Below are 18135 nucleotides of genomic sequence, written 5' to 3'. Positions count from 1 at the left end.
CGTAATTCAGTCTAAACCAAACCAGTGGAACCAATGGTATAAGTCCCAGTCCAGTCTCAAGTCTTGAGAACCAGGAATACTATGTCTGAGGGCAGGAGAAAATGGATGTCCCAGCTCCAGTAAAGAGAACAAATCTGCCCTTCCCTCCCACCTTTTGTACTACTCAGGTCCTCGGTGGATAGGATGATGCCCACCCATATTGGTGAGGAAGGACTTCTTTACTCAGTCTACCAATTCAAATGCTAATCTCTTCCAGAAGCATCCTCACAGACATACTCAGAAATAATGTTTTACCAGCTATCTGGGCATCCCTTAACCCAAGCAAATTGACACATAAAATTTACCATCACATGTCTACTCTCACCACTTTTATTCAGCATAGTACTGGAAGTCCTAGCCACAGCAATCAGAAAATAAAAAGAAATAAAAGACAACCAAATCAGCGAGGAAGAAGTCAAGATTTCACTATTTGCAGATGACATGATACTATATATAAAAAACCCAAAAGACTCCACCATAAAACTGTTAGACCTGATAAATTCAGTAAAGTCACAGGATACAAAATCAGTGCACAGAAATCTGTTGCATTTCTATACACCAATAATGAAGCAGCAGAAAGAAAATTAAGGAACAATCCATTTACAATTAGACACCTAGAAATAAAACTAACCAAGGAGGTGAAAAACCTGTGTTCTGAAAACTATAAAACACAGATGACAGAAATTGATGATGACACAAAGAAATGGAAAGACATTCCATGCTCATGGATTGAAAGAACAAATATTGTTAAAATGTCTATATTACCCAACGCAATCTACACATTTAATGCAATCCCTATAAAATATCAACAGCATTTTTCACAGAGCTAGAATGAACAATCCTAAAATTTGTGTGGAACCACAAAAGACCCCAAATAGCCAAAGTAACCTTCGAAAAAAGAAAGAAAGAAAGGAGAAAAAAAAAAAAGCTGGAGACATCACAATTCTAGACCTCAAGTTATATTACAAAGCTGTAATAATCAAAACAGTATGGTAGTGGCACAAAAGTAGACACATAGAAAACCCAAAAATGGATCCACAATTGTACCGTCAATTAATCTTCGGCAAAGAAGGAAAAAATATCCAATGGAAAAAAGACAGTCTCTTCAATAAATGGTGCAGGAGAAACTAGACAGCAACATGCAAAAGAATGAAACTGGACCACTTTCTTACACCGTACACAAAGATAATCAACAACACAAGAAACAATAAGTATTGGCGACGATGGGGAGAAAGGAGAACCTTCTTGCACTGTTAGCGGGAAGGCAAACTGATGCAGCCTCTCAGTATGGAGGTGTCTCAAAAAGTTAAAAATAGAACTACCCTACGATCCAGGAATCACACTACCAGGTATTTACATGAAGAATACAAAAATACTAATTCAAAGGGATATTTATAGCAGCATTCTCTACAATAGCCAAATTATGGAAAAAGCCCAAGTGTCCATCGACTGATGAATGGATGAAGAAGATGTGGCATATATATAATGTAATATTACTCAGCGATCAAAAAGAATGAAAGCTTGCCATTTGCAATGATGTGGATGGAGCTAGAGACTATAATACTAAGTGAAATAAGTCATTCAGAGAAAGACAACTACCATATGATTTCACTCATATGTGGAATTTAAGAAACCAAACAAATTAGCAAAGGGGAAAAAAGAGAGAGGGGTAAACCAAGAAGCAGACTCTTAACTATCGAGAATAAACTGATGGTTACCAGAAGGGAGGTGGGTGGGGGGATGGGTGAAATAAGTGATGGGGATGAAGGAGGGCACTTGTGATGAGCACCGGGTGATGTATGGAACTGTTGAATCACTACATTTTACACCTGAAACTAATATTACACTGTATGTTAACTAACTGGAATTTAAATAAAAACTTTTTAAGAATTTACCATCACCGATGATCTATTTACCATGTGTAAGCTTGGACTATATAGGTTCCTTGAAGGCAGGGACTATTGTTCATAAGTCTCCAATACCTAACACAGCACCTAGATGGCAGCAGTTAACAGTAAATGAATCAACAAGTGAATAAGGGAATGAGCAAGTAAATGAATAAATGAGTACGTTAATAAACAAATGACTGTCACATAAGTCTTTAGGGTGGTCTAGTACCCAATGAGCTTGTGTGCAAAATTTTGTGCATCTATGAGGTTTTCAGAGAAAGGGTCTGCACCTTTTATTAGATTATGAGTGGGACACAGGCCCCCAAAGTGCTTGCAACCACTCGTGTAGAGACAGGCAGAGGATGAGGTGAACTAGAGGGTTTCTCAGTATGGCTTACCCGGCCACTCACCAATCCTCCTCCTGCATATATACCCCAAGAAATTACCATACTGGTTCCTACAAGGACTTAAGCGAAGTTGTTTCCCAAGGCTCCTAGAAACCCCAGATGCTGTTTTGTTTGCCTCCTGCCACTTACAGAGGATATGTTGGAAACACTAGTAAAACGCTCTGCCACACAGGGAAGAACGTAATGCCTTCAACCTAGCTTCCGCTCCTAGCTCCATAATCCCCATCTCAAACTACCTAGGGAGTATAATTTATCTCTGTTTCCAGAAGGGTGGGTATTAGAGGGCAAATGCCACCTGGATGCTGAAGACAAAAATCAATTCAGAAAGATGGTCTTTGACACAAGAGGTATCTCAGCCGTTACCGTATGAGAAAGTAGAATGAGAAACTTGGAAATTAACGTCACCAGGACAGCTCATCTAGTCTTCTGCCTCTCTTGAGCTAAATGCTTAAGACAGCCCCAAGAGCTCAAATCTAGGGAAATAATTTTCTATTGTTTTCCTCAGACTATTTAAAACTTTGAGTCAGGAGGGCTATGAATTTTTGGATAGAGGGGTCTAGAGATCTAAAGCGAAACTATAATTGTAAACAGAGTTTTTGAGAGAGGAACCCAAATATGACTACTTTGTACATAATTTTTAAAATCAACATAGTTCCACTTACTAATAATGTGCCCTATCCAAGCTGCTTAAAAACCTCAGTTTCTCTGTAAGGATTATAGCAGAACCTACCTTCATAGGGCCATTGCCAATGAAATAATACTTGTGAAGCATTTAACACATAATGGATAGCTCATTATTCACAAAATTTTTCCTTTTATTTTCAGACAATAAAATTTATTAAACCATTTTGTGTTCACTAAACTGGCCCTTGGAAATAAAAATTAAATGTAGAATTTGAATTTTTTAAAGCTGAACAATAACCTGGGTATAATCTAGTCCATTTTCTCCAAATCAAATCTTAATTATAACACACAGCAAAAAAAAAAAAATAGTAATTTAAAAAGTAATTAAAAACAGTGCTGTTCTACTGGAGAGTTTGGTAAATGGAGAGCTGCCCTCTTGCCCTCCACAGGGAATCCTAGCGTACCAAAGAGCACAGTTTGAAAAGCACAGTTCATCCAACCCTTTCTTCTCCCGGATAAGGACTATGGGACCTAAGAGTCTAATTATTAGTCCAAGGTCACACAGCTAATCAGAGACAGACTTCCTGGGCTAGAATCTGGATCTCCAATAGCAAGGAATTTACCAACTAGCTATGGAAACAGGGTATGTGCATGATTGGATGTGGAAGAAAATTTTAGGCCGTTTTTCAAGTTGTATTATCAAGTCCCTCACTCTTTGGGTTTCATTTTCTCCACCAAACTTTCTGTTCTTTTTTTTTTTTAATATTTTATTTATTTGAGAGGGAGAGAGAGCAGAGCAGAGCAAGAGGGAGGGGCAGAGAGGGAAGCATGCTCCCTGGGATCATGACCTGAGCTGAAGGCAGACACATAACCGACTGAGCCACACAGATGCCCCTGAACTTTCTGTTCTTAATAACATGTCTAAGTATCCAGTACCATGAAAAGAGTGATCATGTACGTGCTCAGTGAGTCACACCAATTTTTCATTGAATACTTTTATGAGTTTGTGTATTTGTTATGAATTTAAATATGAATAGAAAACAAAAATGTTGACATGGTAATTGAGGAAAATCATTTCAAATAAAACATCATTATGTAATTTGGAAATACATAGAAAAAACTCAGCAAGTATTAGGTCTTATTTCTGTTATTTATCTTCTCTGTGCTTCAAATAATGAAATTTATATCATTTTTATGAAATGATATGCTGAAACTTTATCTTTTAAAACTTCCTGAGAAATATTTCAAATATACAAAATAAGCTCTGCTTGTTCCATCTGTCAGCTGATTCTGAGCAGGGCAGAGTGACAGCGAAGCTCTTTGCTTCGATTAAATGTGATTCTTGCCTAATGGCAGGACTGAAGATGAAGTGATTTCAGAGATTGAATATCTTCATAACTTCCTACTGGGGAAGGAACCACCAAAGGGAGGTGAGACTTACTTCAGTGTTCTGTCCCACTATCTGGGTTTGCTGCTTCACACCCTCTGGATCCCTCCTGTAAATCTCTCTCAATACTGCATTAACTCTTCTCAGAAAAACCCACAGACATCCCAGTCTATGTTTTGAATCCTGTTTAAAAGGCCTCAAGCAGAAACGGAGAGAGGAGCTTCCAGCAGAGCCAATGAAGCGGGGCCGTTTCCCTTCCGTCAGCATCTCCCCCATCTCCTCACCACCAGACAAATGGTTCTTGCCCAACATATACATTCAATGCAAAGGAAGGCCAAGGGCCCAGACCTGCCTGGAAAGGTTTATCATCTAGTGGTTAAGAAAATTTGGACACCTGGACATTAAAAGGGAACAAACATTTCAGGGGAAGACGTTTGATGCCAAGTAAGGTCAATGAATTGTAAATGCCATGGGACTTTAAACCACGGAGAAATCATTACTGATATTTAGAAAAGACTTAGCAAATAGAGATGGAGCAGGAGGTAGGGCTTAAATAATGGCAAGATTTGGAAGGACATGGAGGAGGGTGTTCCCAATGGGGGAAACAGTGAACAGAGATCCAAAAAAGGAAAAAAGGCAAGATGTATGGAAGCAAGTGGGAAGACTTATCTGTACACATGTAGGCTGTTTGATTAAAAATAGAAACTGAGGCCAAACCATGAAGGGTCTTAGAGACCAAACATAAGAGTTTATACCTGCCCTTACTGCCTCCATTCCCTGGTGACACTAATCTGATGAAATAACTCACAAACAGGACTTAATGACAGGGGCCTTGCCTCTTTACTCTCAGAAACCCAGGGATGGCAAAGACCTTTCCTGTCCCAGGCAAAATCCCATCTATTGGTAAAAGCTGTAAGAACTGCGTTGAGACAGAGTCTAAGATCACACCTGAGCTCACCATGAGTGTTGTGATTTATAATTACCACCTGTCAAGAACTGCAGTAAGAATACCAGTGCAGAGGGGCGCCTGGGTGGCTCAGTTGGTTAAGCGACTGCCTTCGGCTCAGGTCATGATCCTGGAGTCCCTGGATCGAGTCCCGCATCGGGCTCCCTGCTCGGCAGGGAGCCTGCTTCTGCCTCTGACCCTCCCCCCTCTCATGTGCTCTCTCTCTCGCATTCTCTCTGTCTCAAATAAATAAATTTAAAAAAATCTTTAAAAAAAAAAAAAGAATATCAGTGCAGATGCTTTGTATTTGCCAACTCTGCTTTATCCAAAAACCATAGCTATTGTGGTGGGAAATTCAGGCATTGAGGTTGCTTAATGGGGGAAGTGTTGTGGGGTAAGGAAGGTCTTACGATTTCTGCTAGTTAGGTTAACGACTAACTCTACCTTTGCTTAAGACCAACCCAAAACGAATGTTCTGCTCCAGACTATGAGGGAGAATATTTAAGCACTAGTACTGACATCTGGCCTCAGCAGAAAGTACCGTAATTGACTAGTGATGTGATGTCTGCCCAGCCCTAAGAAGTAATGCTATGCATACTCCATACTTACTATGCCTACCTTTGCCAAAAGGACCACATTAAAAGTATTTCAGGCATCAGAACCAACGGATGCGAGAAGTTAGGTATTCTTGTTCGGTTTGGTTTCATTTTTCAAATGATATATGTTTTTCAAATTTTATAACCAAGTTGGCAGGTACGCCTTCTATATACTTATGTAATTAATAAGGCCAACCCAAAATAAACGTTATGCCCCAGAATGAATTCAAGGCAGGACCACAGAGCTCACTCACAAGAGAGTTCAGGGATTTTAAAGGCTTTAATCATAGCAGTTGTGTTGATCTTAACTTGTTTCTTCGGTGAGACCTAGCCAGTATTGAAAACTTGCAGCCTTCACCTGCCCGTGATTCCTGGTGCGGATCAGCCCTAATATTTCATCTCCCTGCCTCTAATTTTCTCTCCTATTGGAAGCCCTTCATCTCCTTCTCTATCACACTCTTGGGGACGGTGGAGTTTGTCGGCAGAGAGAGCAAATTTTTTTTCTGCTTTTTATTCTTCCTGTAAATGCAAACAAGCAACCAACACTATAAGAACTTTCATATTTGCAAACACCCCAGGGTGCTTCACAAAAATCAATCTGACCAAAAACCATAAAATATAAATTCACCTGACACAAGCACGTGATGACTGTGGAGATTTCTCCCCCCAACCTCTGCATTACACAGTGTCCATACGGATGGCTCTGGAAACTGCACCAATTACTAGAGCTGCTGGATAAACCTCAAGGTCAGGAGAATTTGCAGGAGGAAAAAAGGAAATGAAATGCATCTTTAAAGAGGGCCCTCTGCCCAGGAGAGGCCGCTCTGGAGCACATTCAAACAAAAGTAGATGCTTTGGGCAAGATATTTTTCACCTTTCCTTGATGATACTGCAGGTAATGGGGAATCGCAGCCCCACCATCCATTTCCAGAGGCCTTTCCTAACAGGACTCTGTTCCATGTGCTTCTGTGATTGTGGATGAAACGAGGATTGCACTGGGCACGGGGAAATGCAGACAGGAGGGCATAGCTGCTGAGTATTTTTGCATATAAAATGTTTACCTTTTTCTAGTCATAAGAAAAATTCTTATTTAGTGTTGAAACTTGGCAAAACACAAGGAAAAAACTAAGATCACTCCTAATCCCTCTGCCACCATTGCTTAGTGGCATATCCACCAGCAGTCTCCCAAGGCCACAGCAGAAATCCCTGGTACATTCACAGAAGGAAGAATCATGGGCATCCCCCCAGAGCTGCAGAAGCCAGATTTCTGGAGGTGGATGGGTCCCAGCATCTGCATTTTTGAGAGGCATGCGCATTGATTCTTACAAGGTCTTCCTCTCTGAACTGTAAACTCCCCTAATGTAGATATTAGTTTCTTTCGTTCACCGTTGTATTCCAAGCCTGGCACGTAGGAAGTACTCAATAAATGTCTGTTGAATAAGTAAATAAATTCTATCTTTTCTCCTTGCACATAACTTTTCTTCCCTTTTTTCTGAAACATACTCTCACAGCTTCCACTCAACCATAAGTAAGGCACTTGCCATGTACTTGTCATTGCCCTCTGAGTTTTGCAAGCACATATAACAAATCCATAAAGCAATCATTATTTATCCCCATTTCTGATGAAAAATCCTAGACACAGAGAAGTTATGTAATTTGTCCAACATCACACAGCTAGGAAATAGTAAAAGCAGGTTTAAACCCCAATAGTGTAAATCCAGAGTCTTCATGCCTCACATCTGCATCCAACTTGAACCTTTTCTCAGGTTTTTAATAACATTCTACATTTTTTAATGGTAACATGGTATTCTACTGTACAGATTTACCAGAACTTAAGAAATTATTGGACAGTTCCTCTCTGTTTTTATAACACTATATATATATATTTTTTTTTTTATTTATTTGAGAGACAGAGGATGAGAGACAGAGAGCATGAGAGGGAGAAGCAGACCCCCCGCCGAGCAGGGAGCCCGATGCGGGACTCGATCCCAGGACTCCAGGATCACGACCTGAGCCGAAGGCAGTCGCCTAACCAACTGAGCCACCCAGGCGCCCCTATAACACTATATAAAAAGCATGTTAACTAGGGGTGTCTGGGGGATGCAGTCAGTTAAGTGTCCTTGGTTTCGGCTCAGGTCATGATCTCAGGGCTGTGATCTCAGGGTCTGGAGATCAAGCCCTGAATTGGGCTCCCCACTCAGCACAGAGTCTGCTCAAGATTCTCTCTCCCTCTCCCTCTGCCCCCCCTTTCTCTCTCTCTTTCTCTCAAATAAATAATAAAATAAATCTTAAAAAAAAACACATTAAATTTTCCCACAACTGTATTTTTTTTTCCTTAGAATCGCTTCCTGAAAGTGGAATTACTATGTCAAAAAATATGGATACTTTTTGGACTCTTGATTCATATTGATAAATTGTCCTAAAATATTTTAATAAGATACACATTCACAGCAGCACAAATGTGCCTATCTCTCCCATTTAAAAAAAATACAGAAAATTTGAACATCATTAAAAATATATATTTGTGGCTGCTATGTTTTGGGGAATATTTTAGTTCTTTTTAAATGACAGCACTTCTCATAGGGCAAGATCCTGATGGTACCAGCAGACAAAGAATTAAGCAGGAAAACAGTTCTTTCCCAAACCTCCTGGAAATGCCCTAGATACTCCTCCCTCTACATGTTTTGGAGGGAGGGGGGTGGTGTTTTTATTTGGTTTTGCTTTACTTCTGTACCTTTACTTATGGTGCACTCCCAAGATGTTTCACTTCTATGCATTCCCCAAATTCACCTCCTTAAGGTTCCAGTCCTTGGTGATCATGCTCCTCAGAAGATTAATGAATCTTTTAATGCTAAAGGCCAACAGAAGCCATGTCTACTGTGATTATCCACAGATTCCTAATAAAGAAACTGAGGCTTAGCCAGCCTGAATAAATTGCCCAGGGTCACACGGCACGGTCTAGATTCTCAGAGCTGATGCTCTTCACCACCACCCTCCACTGCCTCTTTCTTTCTTGGCAGAACATGCCATCTGTGAGAGAAAACTAAGGCTGAGAATCAACCATTCCCGGGGCTGACTAACCTAACAACCCTGCATCCAAAAAAAAAAGAGCTTACTTCTCCCTGTGCAGAGGAGGGGAGAAAGAAAGAGCCTCTACTCTTTGCTGGAGCACTCCAAATGTAACCATCACTCCTCCAGTCACTGACTTTGAACACTTTGCCTCTGGTGTAACTGAAATCATTATCGATCCAGAGTGTTCTCTAAATGAGCTCACAATCTACTATGGTCTGCAGACCAGCCAGGCTCCTAAGAGCAGCTGCTTCCTTGATCAGCTCTTCCTGGCTCATATTTACTCTGAGAAATTGGAAGTTAAAAGTAAAAGCAAATAAAGATGGAATTTAATTATATTGAGCAAAGACACAGTGTGCAAGGAATGCTGTTCTTCTCTTCTGATAAGCAAAAGAGAAAGGTTGAGTTGGCACCCAGACATTGCCTGAGTTGACAACTTCGCTCTGTACCCATCCCGCATCACTGTCATCCATTGATTGCATGTAAACTGCACGGGGCCAGGGACTCAGTCCCGTCACTCACCCTGCTGGTATCTATTAGGATTGATAAAGAGGTTTAGAGTAACTTAAACCATTCTGAGTTGATTGTTTTCTAAGTGAGCCCAGAGGAAGGTAGCCTCAGGTTGGTCTGACAGCTCAACCAAGTTATCAGGATCCAGGCTGTCCTATATTTTTGCTCTAATATCCTCATGTTTGTTCTTTCCACCCAAGTTTAGTGCTGCTCCAGGCTCCCAAGCTCCAGGCATCAACTCCCCACTCAAGGCAGGAAACCAGGAGAGGGGGTGGCACCACCTTTCATGTCTGCCCTTTTTATCGGGAAAGCAAATGCTTTCCCAGAAATAGCTATCCTTCCTCTTACATCTCATCTAGCTTAGGATCACGTGGCTACTAGTTTTGGAGCGGGGGGGAGGGGGTTGGATATCCTACTCAATTTGTAATAATCACGGGACTTCACTAGAGTCAGACAAATTCTTACCCGAATAGAATTTCCCATAAAATTGAGGTTCTATGAGAAAGAAAGAAAAGAAGGATTGGCAAATAACAACTATATTCCCAACACATAGCAGAAGGCCTGGCACATAGCAAGCGCTCAGCGAAAACATATTCAGTAAGTCAATAAACACCCTTGTTCTATAGCTAAGAATGGAGAGAGGAGTGTGGATAGAGTTCAAAGAGGAGAACAGAGGAAGGTGGAAGGAATGTGGTGGCATCTGCTTCCCATCTATTCTTGGAATAGGTCTAAGCTGCTATGGTTGAGAGAGTGAAGGCCAGAAACTGATGGGACCATAACTCATGAGCATGACCATAACTCCTGGTGATACTTTGGATAAAGGATAATGGCCACAGGCTCCTGGCACTGTTCACAAGAGCCCAGTAACAACGGGACACAGGGCTGGGAAGGGGCCCTTCTCTGGGCCACCACATAACCCAGCAATGCTCTGCCCATTCTCAAAGTTGCAAGCTTTGAGAGCATCCAGCGAGCCCCCTTTGGCATGGAAAGCCTACAGTGCCCTCATGAGGGGCACTGAGGAAGCTTCAGCAGGCAGCTTTCCAGACAGTGGACTCTGTCAGGTAGGAGAAGAAGAAAGGAGGGAGGAGGCCATGTAGATACTGCAGCTGACAGACTGGCTGTGGGAGAACTTGAGATGAGCCTTGGCAATCCCAGAAATCACCAGGCGAGACTTTGAGGGGGCAAATGCTAAGCAGGTGGGGACTTGTGCCAACACAATCTGTATTTCCAGGTTGGTGGCGTTTGGGTTGCAAGTGGACAAGACAGAGTTGGCTACAGTTTTCCCATACAAAGGAATGTGGCCTACCTAGATTCTCAGAGCAGGGGACACTGCCAGGGAGAATCCTACCTGGGAAGCCAGAGTTCGACTTCTCTGTTAGGATTTGAGGATTGTGTAAACAGAGCAGGAATCAGGAGAACACTTGGCAGCCAGGACCCCTACTACCTCTAGGCTGTACATGGAACAAGACAGACAGACAACTAGTCTGGTCACTGGTTCAAATGGTCCCTTCTCCTCCCCTGGGCCTCAATTTTCTCATTTATAAGGTGAAGGGGTCACATTATATCTCTAAAGGTCCTTTCAACACTAGTGTTCTATTTTGTTAAAGAATCTATGAACAAGAAAAAAGTTAAAATAAATCAGAGTGACTGAACTGAGCATATGAATGGAGTTGTGGCCAGACCAAGAGGCAGTAAAATGCAGTGGCTGAGAATTCAGGCTCTAGACTCAGCCAGACCTGGGCTTAGGGCCAAGCTTTGCCTCTTACTATATGATATAATGCTTTTAAGCCCGAGATGGGTTTTCCTTGTCAAATGGAAATAATACTAGCTATCTCATGAAGTAGCGTTGAGAACAAAATAATATACTCATGTTGCCGAGCAAAGTACCAGGCAAATACTAGGTACCTCATAAATGGCACTTTCAACAAACCAAAAAGATGAATCCCTAAGTGATAGTCTTCCTTTCAGACATCTCAATATCCTGGTTTGGGTTTCCAAATCTTTCTTCCAAAAGAACTGTCCATTTTCTGACTACCAACTTTAAGTTCAAGGAAAGAACCAGATCCATCATGCCTTCCTGAAAGCTTGATGACTGGGAGTTTTATATAGGGTATTTCCAGGGTTAACTCTGGACTCAGAAAGGTGTGCAGAAGCCCTCTATTCTGGGAAGGGCCCCCCTTTTTCCTTTCATGGGCCTTGTCTTGTTGGATAGCCAAATAAAAGGCTCTGCCCACTCAGATTCAAAAATTTATTCATTAATGGTATGCAATTCACATTATGTGCCACTAATTACCCTAAGAAGGCAGTAAAAATTAATACGGAACTAGAGTTTAATCGTTTGATAATGACAGGGAGTTCCAAAGTGCCCTCTTGAGTAATAAAATTAACATTTAAACTAGTTCAGTCAAAGAACCTTTCCTTAAACATAACTCTTCACCATTAGGATGGCTTATTTATTTATTTTATCTTTGGGAAGCTCTAAAATGTCACAGATTTAGACTGAACTTCAAGAATCTGCCTAATGTTCCAGGACAGTGACTAGAATGTTTGCAGTGTTTCAGGTGAACTATGGATGGACCCCACTGTACATGTGCATGCACAATAGAATCAGATTGTCCTGTATTTATTTAACCAAAGGTAGAGAAGCTTCTCAGAAGCCACTGCATCTGGGAGATGGAGGCTGGAGGAAGCTGCCAAAACACTGCCTAGGATAGGGTCCTACAAAAATCTCAAAACACAAATTGTTGCTAGAACGCCATTCTTTCACATTTGAGCTTGTATCAATATCCCAGGGTCTTCCCTGGACTTTTGTTAAAGGGAATATGGGGGTTTTAAAATATGCCTGTAAAAAATGGAGTCTAATTCCCTTTCCCTTGAACATAGGGAAGATTTAGTGATTCTCTTCTAACAAATAAAATGTGGCATAAGTGACGCTCTGTGACTTCTAGAATCAGGTTCTAAAATGGATACAGTTTCCACCTGGCTCTCTATCTTGAGACACCTGCTCTTGGAATCCAGCCAGGTTGTAAAGAAGCCCAAGTGCATGAAGAAGCTACCACAACAACATCAACAGCCAGACTTATCAGTGAGTAAGCCTTTAGATGATTCCAGCATGCAGCCTTTGACCCACACCACCTGAGGTCCCAGACAAAAGTCATGCCCCCCAATGCTCTGAATTCCTAACCCACAGAAACCAGGGAGAGATATTAAACAACAGTCATTATTTTATGCCACAAAATTCAGAGATAAGCTGTTAAGAAGCAATAGATGACTCAACCAGGAAAGTTTACAGACATTGGGCCTCCTGGTTCTTAAACAAAGCCTTAAGGCCAGCAAGGCCTCATGCACAGAGGGTCAGTCTCAGCTGTGTCTGACCACTGCCCCAGTCACCAGCCTTTCAACATGCATGCGCATCACCCTGCTGGGTGACATAGCCCCAAAGAAGCTCATTAGCTCTGAGCAATTTTAAGGTTGAAGGGTTTTGTTATAATTCACAGAGATAGAGCTAAGCACAGTTTATCCACCTGGGATGTTTGCTTTCCCTAAAGAACTAAGGATTGGCTTGAATAATCCTTGAAAGTGGCCTTTCAGAGAGTCCCATTGTGTTGTGGCTCATTTCACACATGCTTGGGAGAGAGGAAAAGCCAGCAGAGAGGAAATGGCTATGTTGTGGGACAGGCCATGCCCACCTCCCCTCCCTCAGCCCCATGTCCAGTCTCTCACACCAGCGCTGCTGTTCTCTCAGCCAGGCCAGCTGTCTTCTCATTCATTCATTTGTTCAATGTGTATTGAGGATTTACAGCATCAGGAAAGGTTCTTTGACTGAACTAATATCTGAGGAGACAGATATTAAACATCTCATCATACAAATAAAGAACTCCACTTGTCCTAAGCACTAGTAGTGGGACATACAGGGTCCTCTGGGGAGCTAGGGATATTTAAGCTGAGACCTGAAAAATCAGAAAACTAGTGAGGCAGACAGGGGAGGGGTGGGAGCATAGGGAGAGCCATCCAAACAAAAGGTCACACCATAGGAAGAAAGTGTGTGTATCTGGGGATCTAAGGAAAGATCAGTTATGGTGCCAGGAATGGAGAAAGGAAGAGAGAGAATGCCCCAGAAGAGTCTGAGGAGGGAGGGAGCAATGGATCATGTGGGGTCATGTAAAAAGATTTTGTCTATATTCTAAGGACAGGCAGCTACAGTGTTTAAAATAGGAGAGTGACACAGTTGAATTTCTTCTGCCAAATCACTTCAGTTCCTCTAACCCCATCTTTTCCCATATGCATGTATACCTCTTATAACCCAGACCCTATTACATTGTAGCTAGTTGCTTAGGTATCTTTTCTCCCCCAGCTGGCTGATGGCCTCTTGAGAGCAAAGACAATGTCCTAACCATAACTATAACTCCATCAGGCTTCCTACTGCCCTTGGTATCGAGTGCAAACTCCTTTTGTGGCCTGCAAGGCCTGGCACCATGTGTCCCTTGCCCACCTCTCCAGGATCACCTTGAGTCATCTCCTTTGCTCTCCAGTGATCCATCGTGGTCCATCCAGCCACACCAGCAGGCCCACCACTTCCTATGGGGCTTTTCAAGAAGCTCTGGCTAGGATGGTACAACGGTTTAATATTCTCAGAGCAACCGATGCTTCCCCATCACAGCACCTACTAAGATTTGTATCACTACTTATATACATTATTGATTTGATATCTGTCTCCCCTCCTAGACCATCCATTTCATAAAAGCAAAGAACTTGTCAGCCTTGGTCACCATTATATCCTCAGTACCTAGCACTGCAATGCTCGTAGTTGGCATTCCACAAAGAGTTGTTGAATGACAGAATAAGTGAGTAAGAATGCATGAATAGGTAAATGAATGGATGAGTTAATGCATGATCCCAGTGGCCACCCAGGCCAACTCAACAGCTGATGTTGGAGACCTCTCTCTTGTTGCTCTCCAGTATCTTCAATGATATAACCTCGTTGCTGGCCTCACCAACTCTCCACTGGAAGAAATCAATGGTAGTGAAGGCTTTGTGGAATAAATGGAAAGTAGAAATGGGTAGAGAAGGCCAGGAAGGCATTTCTGGCAAACTCTGAGTAGTTATTATCTTACTCCTTCCGCCAACGAAGAGGAAGAAAGCTGGCAGACACCCATGTTCAGTGAACGAGTCCATGTAAATGTTGATGTGCATAAGATTTTGGCTGCATTCATGCTCCCCACGTCCAGGGCATTTCAAAATCCTTCACAGGAACTAATGGAGTCAAATAGATCCCTCCAGGTCAGTGCTTCTCAAACTATCTCTGGTCAAGGGCCAGGTTTTGTTTTTATTTTCAATCCATCAGAGATCAATACCTTACAAAATAGAGAAATTATTCACTTGGATGAGGCAGCAATGTCAAATTGCTATAAAGTTTCTAAATGCTTACTTCCCATTTCTGTAATCATTTCATCATGAGTGACAATATTTTGTAGGCCTATAGCCAGCTGCCACCCACACTTTGAGTAGCACTAATTCAGGTCAGTATTGCACTCCCACTACCTCATTCCTAGCCATGGCAGACATTGCTAATCAATCGTTACACCTTTCCCCATCAAGCCCACGTTTGGCCTTAAAATCTTTCTCATCCTAGTGCTCAAGACAGTCTTCACCATATAAATAATCAGGGATCTCACAGAAAGTCCAACTTATTTGCCATCCCTGCTCTACATGGTCCACAGATTGGCCATTTGTCATATTCATGCCCAGAAAAGGTAAATATCTATATTTTTGTGTCCAGCCTAATGAAAAGTTCATAGAGAATGGCCATTTCATCAAAGAGAGTCTGTCCTGGACTCATTCAGTCTATTAACAACTTTTTGCAGCGTGAGAAGCCCTTAATTGATACGTACTAAGAGAAGATGTAGCAATCTATACCACATACAGAAATGAACTCCTGATGTGTTCTCAGATTTAAACTGTATGGATCACATTTGGGAACAAAATCACTGGCCCTTCATTGCTTTGAATCTTTCTTCCCTCAAATTCTCCATTCCTATGACTCACCTGCTTTTATTTCAAGTTGTCACAGGGGCTCATTCACAGTGGTTGTTTGCATTTCTCTTTGTCCTCTTTGTCAAAACAGTGAGAGTTTTCATTCCTCCCACATTCAATCTTTTCCCAAGCAAGATTAAAGCCCCTTAGTCCTCCTCTGGTAACAATCAAGCTGTAACCCAACCTCCAGTCATTGTCTCTGAGAGGCCAAAGAAGAATCCACAAGGGGGAGAGAATTAATCTGTTGTCTCAGGCTACAGATCTGAAGCTCACTCTGAAGAAAGACAAGTTTCACTTCAAACGTTTTCTCTCAACCTCACCTGTCAAGTTCCCTTTGAAATGTTTTTGCAACTTCTTCATGGTCCCTACAAACCACAGACTCACGGACTATTAGAGCTGGACTGTGTCGTACGAAGCATCTGGCTAATCCAGAGCCCTCTTGGGACTGGAGGGGAAACAGTGAGGCTTGTCTGAGGAGTCAGAAGGTGGAGGTCCCTAACTGACTAGCTGGATGACCTCAGAAGAGCTAATTCACCTCTCAGAGACCATTTCCAAGGGAAACAGATAAGATCCCTAAAATAGGTTGCGATCCAGTCATGGGGCTAGTTCCGACAATGAGAACAAAAGTATTTTGACAATGAGAGCCCTACATGAATGTGGGGATCTTAACTGTCCTTCTGATAGCACCACAGTGAACAGGAGGCCAGCACCAGAGTAGAAATCCTGGGAGTAGAAAGAACAGAATGGATGACCCAACATACCCTTTGACAAAGACCACTCAGGAGCTGGAATGAATTTAAGGAAAAGAACTGGGGGGAGAGGAGTGTCCCATCTGCAGTCCAACTAAGAGACGACAGTAGCTTGAACTAGGATTGTGGTCATGAAAGGAAAAAGTGGACAGATTCAATAATATTCATTAGGCAAAATCATCCAGGCTAGGTGATGGATAGACATGTGAAGGGAAAAGGAGGGGGCATGTTCAGGATGATATTTTTGGCTTACTTAACTGGATAAGGGTGTGGTTCAATGAGATAAGAACAAGAAAGACCCAGGTAGGTGGGGCACAGATGAGAGATGACAGGCTTGCTTTCAAATGCTTTGAGTTTGAGGTGCCTTTGAGACATCCCAGTGGAAATGTCAAATAGGCCATTGGAGCTGAGTGGATATGTGTGGCTCAGATATAAAATGCCAAGTGTATCCACAGAGATGGTAATTGAAGTCATTGGCTAGGATAAGATCACCTAGACAGAGAGAGTACAAGGTAAGAAAAGAAGTGGGCCTAGGACCAAGTCTTGAGGAACCATCACATTTAACGGCAGAGCAAGATGAACTTCTAGTAAAACCAAGGAGAAACCAGAGAGACAGAAGGAAAAGCAGAATAGTGTTTTTAACCAAGGGAAAAACATAATTCAAGAAGGAAGAAATGGCCAGTAGCACCAAGTACTGATAAAGGTTCATTTAAGATAAAGGCTAAAAAAATATCCATTAGATGAGCACCGGAGGCCATCAGTGCCCTTTGCCCTTTTGTGATAGAAATTATACTCTAGGTCCTTTCCAGATGCAGTCTCTTTCCTATTCCTTGCCCCCATTGCCACCCAAGGTTAAGAATGGACCACAAATCTCTGGGAAAACCAATCTTCCTTGGGGTCCTGAACACTATGGATACTTCAACACAACAGTTTGGGGCTTCAGCTAAGCCTATAACTTTCAGGCAGCTCTACTTCATCCTACATACTAAGAAATCCTATCTACTAAGATTGGTTTCCTACAGATCACAGATGGCAAATACGCAGCATGCTTTTTAACACCTAACAAATCTGGGTCCACACCAGACATCACTAATCAATCACAAGTCCTCACCTAAGAACGTGTGCCTCTGAAAGTCACTATCTCTACAGCTCACATTGCAGGATGGCTGTACAGTACAGAACCCGGAATCACTGACTTCACTGTTTTCCATTCACCACCCTCCTCTGAGGGAGGCAAGACACAGAGGAGACAGAGATGAGATCCATTCCACACCCAGCGTCCCTTTGTCCCTGGTTCCATTTCCCCAGCTGACTGGCTGCATGCAGCTGTTGGCCAGACCATTACATCTATTCCCAATATTGATGTGATTTGCAGTGATTTGCTTTGGAAATCAAAGCTGGGGATTCTGGGCTTTATCTGAAAAGCAGGCCCTGCTGCACTGTAAATGGGGAATGACTGGGCTCACAGCAGAATTGGGTCTGTTTGGCATGTCCTGTCAGACACGAACACCCATTGGGTCCTGCCCAGGATGGACAATGCGCATGCCACTTACCAGCCTGATTTGGGAGGATAATAAGCTAAAACAAAGGAGCAGATGATCATGAAGGCTTATTTGCAGTCTGCACAGTTTATACTTAGCCATCTTGTGACTGGGTTGCAGGTCCTGTGTGGCAGTTACCCTTGGGAAATTCAATCCTGAGGGATGCAGAGGTGGGACAGACAGGGGAGAGGGTAAGGAGGGGCCCAAAATGCTACTTTAGGGCACAGGAAAGAAGGTCAGACCAATAAACAGTCAGCTGGTGACAGTAGAGACTTCTCTGTCAGCAACATGGAAGAGAATGTAAAAATGTGTAAGGGGACATTTTTAAAAGTCTGTAAATCGCCC

The sequence above is a fragment of the Leptonychotes weddellii genome, chromosome 7 (genome assembly GCF_054177405.1).
Source record: "Leptonychotes weddellii isolate Sample4059 chromosome 7, ASM5417740v2, whole genome shotgun sequence".
Classification (NCBI taxonomy): Eukaryota; Metazoa; Chordata; class Mammalia; order Carnivora; family Phocidae; genus Leptonychotes; species Leptonychotes weddellii.
Note: the sequence above shows the minus strand (reverse complement) of the source record.